This window comes from Podarcis bocagei (assembly GCF_964188305.1).
Source record: "Podarcis bocagei genome assembly, chromosome: 3".
In the NCBI taxonomy this organism is placed as follows: Eukaryota; Metazoa; Chordata; class Lepidosauria; order Squamata; family Lacertidae; genus Podarcis; species Podarcis bocagei.
This window is the reverse complement of record NC_138127.1, coordinates 66,006,816-66,016,469: the sequence shown is the minus strand read 5'-3', so window position 1 is coordinate 66,016,469 and position 9,654 is coordinate 66,006,816. Positions and strand designations below refer to the sequence as shown.

General features: G+C 41.4%; 1 protein-coding gene across 6 annotated transcripts in view; it reads left to right on the top strand.

Annotated features, from left to right (window-relative positions):
- Positions 1–4,804: 4,804 nt before the first annotated feature.
- The window catches only part of AKT3 (AKT serine/threonine kinase 3), a 109,141-nt gene continuing 104,291 nt past the window's right edge, over positions 4,805–9,654 (top strand). For 2 of the 6 annotated variants that reach the window (XR_014006408.1, XM_081188117.1), the window contains exon 1: positions 4,808–5,355. The gene's annotated coding sequence lies outside the window, so the exon portion shown is untranslated. Of the gene's footprint in view, positions 5,356–9,654 lie in introns of all 6 variants that reach the window. The other 4 variants (XR_014006409.1, XM_081188118.1, XM_081188115.1 and 1 more) reach the window with 3 other exon arrangements.

Sequence of the window (9,654 nt, the reverse complement as noted above, 5' to 3'; positions counted from 1 at the left end):
GCATAAAGGACACTGCCCCAGATAGGTGGGTGTATGATTTGTGGTGTACACTACTGGTTACATATTCATTTATACACATTTTGACTATTATTGGTGTAAAGGTGAAATATTTGACAGTGCCTTGTGCCCTAAGAAAGCCATGGGCCAGATGTGATTCATAGAGGAGACTCACCTGGATGTATCTGTGTATAATTTGTAGTGTACATCTCCAGGTCCTTTTTCATTTCTATATATTTTGACTATTAGTGAGTGGCATATTTGACAGCATCTTGCACCCAAAGAAAGCGCTGGGCTGGATTTGATTCAGTGCCTTCCTATGAGTGCTGTTTTTTTTAGAAAAAGAGGTGCCGCAACTCACCATGAACACCTCCCTAATTTTCTTAGAATGAGAGTCCCATGGACTGCAAGAAGATCAAACCTATCCATTCTGAAGGAAATCAGCCCTGAGTGCTCACTGGAAGGACAGATCCTGAAGCTGAGGCGCCAATACTTTGGCCACCTCATGAGAAGAGAAGACTCCCTGGAAAAGACCCTGATGTTGGGAAAGATGGAGGGCACAAGGAGAAGGGGACGACAGAGGACGAGATGGTTGGACAATGTTCTTGAAGCTACTAACATGAGTTTGACTGAACTGCAGGAGGCAGTGGAAGACAGGAGTGCCTGGCGTGCTCTGGTCCATGGGATCATGAAGAGTTGGACACAACTAAACAACAACAACAAATAAGAAGCAAGTTTTCATACATACACCTTCCTAGTTATTTGTTCTTTAATTATGACAGTAGCAGTATCAATGGCAGAAATCCTAATTTTGTTGAAATCTTTTACAAACTTGTGTGACAGCACATTTTAACTAGGATCACTCAGCAAGTAAGTGTATTTGAACTTCAGGTGAACATACTGAGCCAGATGAGGCTGTGATCCTATGCATATAATTGGGAATACATATTCCTTAGTGCTCTAACATACTTTATTAATTTCTTTGTAAGTGCTATGTACCATAGTCAAACCCACCATCCCTCAAGTTGGGTTAGAAGCGGTTTCCCAATATTGTGTTCTAGCTATGGACATGAAGAAGCTTAGTAGGTCCCTAAACAGTGAATGTTTATGGTAATCTATAAACAGATTTAATAAAAGCAGCCTTGGATCAGGTTGTATCACTTGTGACTTGTCCCCTAAGAAAACAAACTTCTTCAAAGACAATTTTTCCAAAATAATCAAATAATTTTGCATTTCCACCACATATGGAAATAAGAATCTAGCTGTTAACACCCTCTGCAACATAAAGGACTTTAACGAGAACTTACGTAACCTGGTATTTCATGGATGTGTAGTGCCACTTGTGAATTGTTTTAAAACAATCTTCTTTCATTTTATCTGACACTGACTTAAAATGTTCCCCTTTTATGCTAATAAGTTTTCATCTTCCTAACAGTGGTTTCACTTCTTAAAATACTTGTTCTGTGCTGCAAAGACTGAAAGTTCTGTGTTGTTCAGTATGGAGTGCTCCTACTAAAATATAGTACCAAACAATAAAATGAGTTGTGTACCTCTGCAAAACACTTCCTGAAAATGCAAACCATTCAAATGAGTAAAGAACTACAGTACTGAGAAAACAGGATGCTGATTATTCTAGGAATAGAGCAACAAAGTAATACTAAACATACAAATTGCCCAAACTTTTTCTAGGAAATCTGTTTTTTAATAACAGATAAGTGTTGTTTTTTTCCTTAAAGCAACAGTTTGTTTTATTAGTAATTAAATGTGCCTTCAAGTTACAATCTTGTGAAATTAGAGTGTAGTATTTTAAAAGCAATAATAAAATCTAAATGGCTATGGGTTCATATTGCCATATTTACAGGCAACAATTGACACTGTAATGTTGTGAAAATACTCTTTTCCTGTTTAGAATTATACAATATCCATCTAAAAGTCACTACTAATTAAAAATAAAATGTGTATTTCTACAGAACTGAACTGTAGTTCTAATTTCATTATTATAAATAACCTCAGGCAAGCCATGCTTCTGTTCCTTTCTCTGCCCTAACCCTGCATCTCCTATGTGGACATAATGCTGTCTTATCACTTTACTGGACTATTTTAAGGATCACTGAGACAATGTGAAACTTTGTTGTTTTATTGCATTGCTTACGTTTTAATTGTAAGTTTTGAAGTTTTAGTAATAAATGAAATAAATGAAATAAATAAATAAATACTTGAACTATTCAGGTGATGCAACTCTTATAATAATCTATGAGAAATTTATGTTCCCACTGAAGCTACTGGTCCTCCCCTGGGATAAACATGTTAGTATATGGGCTTCCTAGGCCTCTGAACTTTAGAAAACAAATTGTTACTTGAGAGACTTTTTAAAAAATCACACAACAATGTTTTGGATTGTTCCAAAACATTGCATTTCTCTTCTTGGAAGTTTTAATATATAGCCAGCTTTTCGTATATTATTATTAATTTAAGGCTGCAATCCTATGCAGTTATTGGAAGTAAGGCACATTTAGCTCATTAAGATTTACTTCTTAATAAACATGCGGAGAGGATCAGACTGCACTAACTATTCCCACTGATAATACAACTATATTAAGTACAAGTTCAAGTTGTAAGTGGCTGCTTAACCATAATTACTAGCAAACTACATTATTTGAAGGGTATTGTAAATAATATAATTATTTTGCATACCTCCCTTTGTAAATGGGTATGGTGGCTGAGCACACACAACGCCATTTGTAAATGGTAATAGGTGGCAATTATCTCTAAAATCTTTATAGGAGAGATCATGTTGTGTTGTAAGCCACTCAAAGATTTCTTTGGAATATGGAGTGAATATGTGTCCACCTTCAAAATGGGAGTACGGTTTGAACTGGATAATTATTTTCTGAATATTATTATTATTATTATTATTTATTACCCACCCTTCACCCTAAGGTCCTAGGGTATGTTACAACATGAAAACACAACTACTTTCATTCTGATCTCTCAATCTTCTTCAGGGATTATAACACACTGAGGGATTATACCACATCAAGTTGTGTTTTGTACCTCATTGACTACTTCCCTTAAAAATGGGTGTGAAAGTGGTGGTATTTAAATTGAAATATTTATTTAGGATGCAATCCTGGAAGTGAGTTCAACTAAACTTAATGGGGCTTTCTTCTGAGTAGATATGCATAGGATTGCAGTTTGGTTATTTCTTTTCCAATATTTGTCAATCACAACGGCTCTCAAAGTAATACACAATAATAACAAACCCAGATTTATAGGTGGATTATAGTGATACGACCAGAATACTAAGTGTTGCTAATAACATCAAACAAATTGTTCCTTGAATGTACACAAAAATTCATTTTATCTCAATGCTATATGCATTCTGCATTTTCTTTCCTTTGAAAACAGCTGCAGTCTGAGGTACATGTTTGAACTTGAAATGTAGAATTGTGTGCTGATTGTGCATTAAAAAAGGCCACTGTGACATTTCAGTATTCAAGTTACCATGCCACAAATGGGAAACCTGTAGCCCTCTATGTGCTGTACCAACTCCCAACAGCCCCAGCCAGCATGGCCAATGGTCAGGGATGACAGGAGCTGTAATTTAGCAGTATCTGGAGGAATACTAGCTTCCCACCCAAGTTAAACCAAAGGTTCATTTCCCCCAGCTAACAATATTTGGGTGTAAAATATAGCTATGGAATAACCAAATCCACAGCAAGGCAATACCTTACAACCAACCAAAATTTTCACAAACAGCAAGCAAGCTTCCGAGTTCTTCAGAACTCTTTGACACCGACAGCAGTTGCTCTGCAAAATGGGAAATCAATTTTTATTTTTAAAATAAAAAAATTCCTTCCAGTAGCACCTTAAAGACCAACTAAGTTAGTTCTTGGTATGAGCTTTCGTGTGCATGCACACTTCTTCAGATAGCACACTTCTTTATTTTTAAAGAACGATAAACATCGGAAGAGAAATATGCACTTCACTTGTTTGCCAATGCACGTGCATTCTCCGCATGTGAAAAGGGGCAGGCTTGAGAGCGCCCTGTTGAAGCGCCAACTTTCAAACACTTCAGTGGGGATTCGTCATAGATGGGTGGGTGGGTGGAGAAATACAAGGTGCTTCTTGTTGCAAGCTGCAATCTGAAAACTTTTGCTATAGGGAAGAAAGGCAGAGCCGATAATAATAATAATGTGACGCCTTTCATTGTTGGCCTGGACACAACAGCAGCACCATGATGATGGCAATCTCTGGGCCATAGCTGTCAGTTTCCCTTTTTTAAGGGAAATTCCCTTATTCCGAATAGGATTCCTCGCAAGAAAAGCGAAAGTTGACAGCTATGCTCTGGGCGCTGTGCCTGGGAAAGGGGCACACCGCTCAAAATTTGGCCGGACGGGATTCTGGCTCCGGCCTTGCTCTGGTTTCTTCCTCCCTCGGTGGGGGCGCCTTCAGAGCCACCCTCGCCGCCTTCCTGCTCCTCCCGGCAGCGGCCTTTTCTGAGGCGCCTCTTCCTCCCCGCTTTCCCCTCATCCTCGCTTGCTCCCGCCCATCCTCCTTTCCCTCAGCTTTCCCGCGTCTGGCGGCCTGTCTGGTTCCTGCCTCCCCTTTATCCCGCCCCGTCTCTTTTTCACCTCAGCCCTCCCTCCCCGCCCCCACCCTCGCCTGTCGGTTGGTCAGCCCCGCCGGCTCCTTCCTGCGTGCCTCTCCCTCCCATTCATCCTCTTCACCTCCGCCTCCCTCCCTCCGCTCTGTCTGGCTCCCCCCGCCTTTTCCCTCCCTGCTCTGTCTGGCAGCCCCCCGCTCCGCACATCGGCGCTTCTCGCGAGAGCTGGGGGATGCCGATGTTGCCGCTGCTGCCGCCGCCGCCGCCTTGGAGGGGAAGACACTCGGGGGGGAGCCAGTGACGTCGGGAGTTTTCCTGAAAGTCAATAACGAGCCTGGCGGAGGCGGCCGAAACAACGGCGGCGGCGGCGGCGGCTGTAGCGGCAGCCGGACCGAAGGCTGGGCCCCAGGCGGCTCCGGGCACCCTGAGCCGGGAGCGGGAGCCGCCGCCCTGACGTCCGCGGATGCTGCGGCCGAGCTGCCCAGGCGGGCGCCGCCGTGAATAGCGGGCGGGGAGGAGAAGCCGCTGTCTTATGTAGCCGCCGCCGCCGCCCCTCCTGCGTCTCCCTCGCCGGCCGGGGCCTGGACCCTTCCCCACAGCGCTGAGGGGAAACGAAGGGCCGAGCCCGGCGGTGCTGTGGGGGGGGCGAGGGAGGAGGGAGCGCGGGGGGCCCCCCTGCCCGGAACCGCCTCCGCCTTCCCGCCACTTCCACACCAACGGCCGAGCATCCGCCGCCCTCGCCTCCGCCTCAGGTAAACGAGCGTGGAGCTGCTGGGATGGCGGGCGGGAGAGAGAGGATGGGCGGCGGGGGATGCTGGCTGGCTGGCTGGGCGCTGGCTGCTCTCGGGGCACGTGAGGTGAGGTGAGGGCGGGAGGAGCGGCGGAGGGTGGGGATGCCTCCTCGGCTGCGGCTTGGCGCACAGGCGGCGGCGGCTCCCCCAATTTCTGGTGTGTCCCCGCCCCCCCCTCCGCTTCCCACCCTGAAGGGGGGACGACACATCTAGGGCCTAGTAGTGATGATCCCCGTCAGTATCCTTGTGCTGACAGAGGGAGGAGGAGGCGGCGGCGGCGGCGGCGGCAGCAGCAGTTCCCCAGCTCCTCCTTCGCCAGCCATCACTCACAGCATAGAAAATATAACAAGTCCCCTAGACTACTAGTGCGTGTGTTTCTGTGTGTGTGTTTGGCGGGGCCTGACAGGCTCCTGTAGAGACACAAGAGGTTATATAACATTAAAGACGCGCGGGGGGGGGGGGGGAAGGGAGAGAGATGTGTGCTTGGCCACGAGGCACAACATACAGCGGCGCGCGCGCGCACGCACGGGCGCAGTTATTTATATGGAATGTGGCTTCCTTTTCATCTGAAGGGGATGCTCGGGGAGGAGGAGGGCGCAGAGCGTTCCTTGCGCACCTGGTTTCTCCTGATAATATTCAGCCCCCACATCCAGCTACTACTCCTCCCCCCGACGCACACACCTTCGCGGTCACTGTGACTCCTCACACGTCCACATATTTCCCTCCCCCACCCTCTGTTTGTCGTGGATCAGAGGTAAATGTATATAGCGAATGGCCTTAGTTTAATGAGTAAAAAACGTTTCCTGGTCTCTTTAGTACGTGTCTGTGTGATAAGAATAGAAATAGGAGAGGATTGTTCTGTTCGTAGTAGTGTATTGCTCTGGTGCTGCTGCTGGTGCTGCTGGCAGCTGTGGCTGCAAGTAAACAAACCAACCTCTTTCTGCGCATCAATCTTGCTGGAACAGCCATTATGATGGCTGCTTTGTACATAGAGGAGTTGATGTACAGTACATGATTACTCGACAGACACTGCTTCTTACCCACCTCCTACTTGTACAGACCATGATCTGAGGAGATTGAATAGAGTGACACATGTTACAGTTTGAAAAAAGGCCTGTTAGTAAATAGGATCATCCTTAGAAGTTAATCAGTTATTTGTAAACAAAACTTAAAACACTACTTTAAAAAGCACAATGTGGCACAAGAAATTTAGATATAAGGGCACTTAAAATTTCTTTTTCATGGTATTCAAGCAATTTGGCATGTTTTCATTGAAGTTTTATTATAATTACTTATAAACGTATATGTGATGGTCTGTCATAATGCTGGCAGATGGGAATAAATGAAATAGTTTGATGTGTTTTTTATTGTCTATGTCTTAATTCAAAGAAGTTCTTTTAGACTGGACTTTAAACTGTGAAGTAGATTACTGTACTGAAGGTTGGGTAATCTAGTATTATCAAAATTTGGCAAATCTAATGTATTATTAGTACACACTGGATCGTTTTTAACACAGTAAATCTGAAGATTGGATTTAATTTGCAAACAATATATTTTAGTAGCTGATAGATTATTTGCAATCATGCTTCAGAGAGCTTAGAGATAGCTGTTTTGGGGGTACATCTGAGAAACTCTAATATTGGGGTTGGGTATCTTCCCAACCTTGCTAGGACATACAGACATTAAAATGCTGTGAAATTTAAAGGAAGCTCTAATATACTGTGTAATTTTATTTTTATTTTTCAAATGTATTCTGTTTTGCCTGTTTTGTAGAAAGTATATTCTTACTTGAACAATGCAATTCAAGAGTAGTTACAAGACAAATAAAATGTACAGTACTTAAAAACTATTTTGTTTTGACATCATTAAGAGTGTTCATTAAGCAGATTTTGTTTGTGGTTCTGTTTGTTTTCCTGTGAAGAGTTTTAAATTGACCCCAATATCTTTAATTGGATTGGACTGCTAATTATAATGTATGTATGCCTTGATTGGATGAGGCAAACATGGATGTCCAGATGAATGGTTCAGAAGAAGAGTATAGTACACACAATTATATCCACTGTCAGAAGTTCTGTATATGTATATTTAGCTAACAAATTCACAGAAGAAGTCATTTTCTATCTAGAGATTTCAGCTTTCTCTTTTCCTATGACAAGGGAAATGTTTTAATGTTTGTTTCTTTTATTATATTTTAACTTTTAAAAACTAAATTGCAAAGTACAATTAAAGTGTACTGTGTTTATCGCTATTTGTTATCAAAAATATCAAAAATAGCTGACAGTGAAACAGATAGGCAGTATGGTCTTCTGCATGTTTCCTTGGAAGGAAGTGTCACTGAGTACAGTGGGATTTACTCCTAAGAAAATATGCATGGAAACAAAACCTATTGCTTTGGTTTATCTGATTTAAATGTAAGCAATGACATTTAAAAGTACTACCTGTTCTTTTTTTAAACTAGCAACTCATTCTAGTTATGTTTGTTTAGAAGTAATTTCCACTGAGTTCAAAGAAGGTCCCTCCCCCAGTAGATAGCTCTGTCAGTAGAGCAAGAGACTTAATCTAAGGGTTGTGGGTTCAAGCCCCACAGTGGGTGAAAGATTCCTACATTGCAGGGGGGTGGACTAGATGGCCCTCATGGTTCCTTCCACCTTTACAGTTCTATGATTCTATGTACATATATTTGCAGCTTTAGCATATGATATATTGTTGTCTAAATTGAAAATATTGCCTGTATGCAAATAATGACATACATTTTTCAAAGCTTTCTTGACAAATGGGAACTTAAATTGTGTGCAGAATTATACTTGGAATAGTTCATTAAGTTGTTTCATCTATAACATAATTAACTGACAGATTATTCCTTATGCTTTGAGCACCTCTGTAAAGATGGGAACAGCAAGATATAATATTAAAAATCAAATACATTGAGTATTAAAACATTAATACACTTGAGCAACAAGTTGAGCATTTAGGCTAAAATCCTAAATTTATTTGCCTTGAGAGTTCATGTCCTATTGATGTTAAGTGGGATTTACTTCGAAGTAAATGGGATTAGAACTGGTTTGTAAGGGTGTGGGTTTAAAATACATACTACAGGAGCAAGTTCCTTAGGCCATAACTTTATGCACACTTACCAAGAAGGAAACCCAATTGAACACAGTGGGACTTGGTTCTGGGTAAACATGGATAGGATTATTCTATATGAAACAAAAAAGTTTTTTTAGTATGTTTGTGAGTTCATAATCTAGATAGATCTTTAACAGGAAATTAGGAAGTAATCATTAGAATATGTTTAGCTTCCTGTTATGGCAACACATGGTTTTATTGTGTCTATTTTGCAGAAAGTGTAAGGTTTTTTACTGATTTGGGTTTTTTTTGCCATGCATGAAAACCTAAATCTGTTGGATTTTCTAAGTCTTTGACATGTTCTAAAACAGATATATTTCATCATCATTGGGATCACACAAAAACTAACCAGGAGTTATAGTCTATGCATATTTGCTTGGAAGAAACACCTACTCAGTTGAAGATTTACTCAACATTATTGTTATTTACAGTTAACAGCGTTGAGACAGTATTGCTGTGAATTTGAAACTTGGCGACTGCATGAAGAATAATTTTTTGAACATTTGACACTTTTAAAAAATGGTTTATTGAAGTAAATAGATGCAAATAGGTGACTTTACTTGCATTAACATTATTCTCTTTATGAGAAATGGTGGGGGGACCATATGTTCATGAAGATCATATAAATGCTATAGAAATTAGACATGTACTCCTGAAGAACCCTTATAGGAGTAACACATTTATTCACATGAATACAGCTTGGATAATGACATTCTAATGGTTTGAGCTGTGTTTAGAAATCCAGTAGAAATGTCATTCTTGGAAGTCTAATAGAGAGTTCAGAAATCTATCTTCAGGACTAGAGCAGAGTCCCCACTATGGGGCTTTTGAAGCTGAATGTTGATGCTCAGTTACTGCCTCAGTACAGGAGCTTGTTAAGAGACATCCTGTAGAATTGCTATTGTGCTTTTTACTCACATGTATAAAGTTACTTGTGTGCCATGATCTTGAAAGAAATTGATGCTTTAGGAAAAGATCTACCTTAGCTGACATTAATAATATATGTGTTTTATTCTTTCCACTGCCTTGACTAGATACTGTTTCAGGCCTTCAGTGAATAAATACAAAAAGCTTTATCTTAAAGTTAACAGCCATGAAATAAATGCTGTATTATCCAAATTTTGAGAGATAACT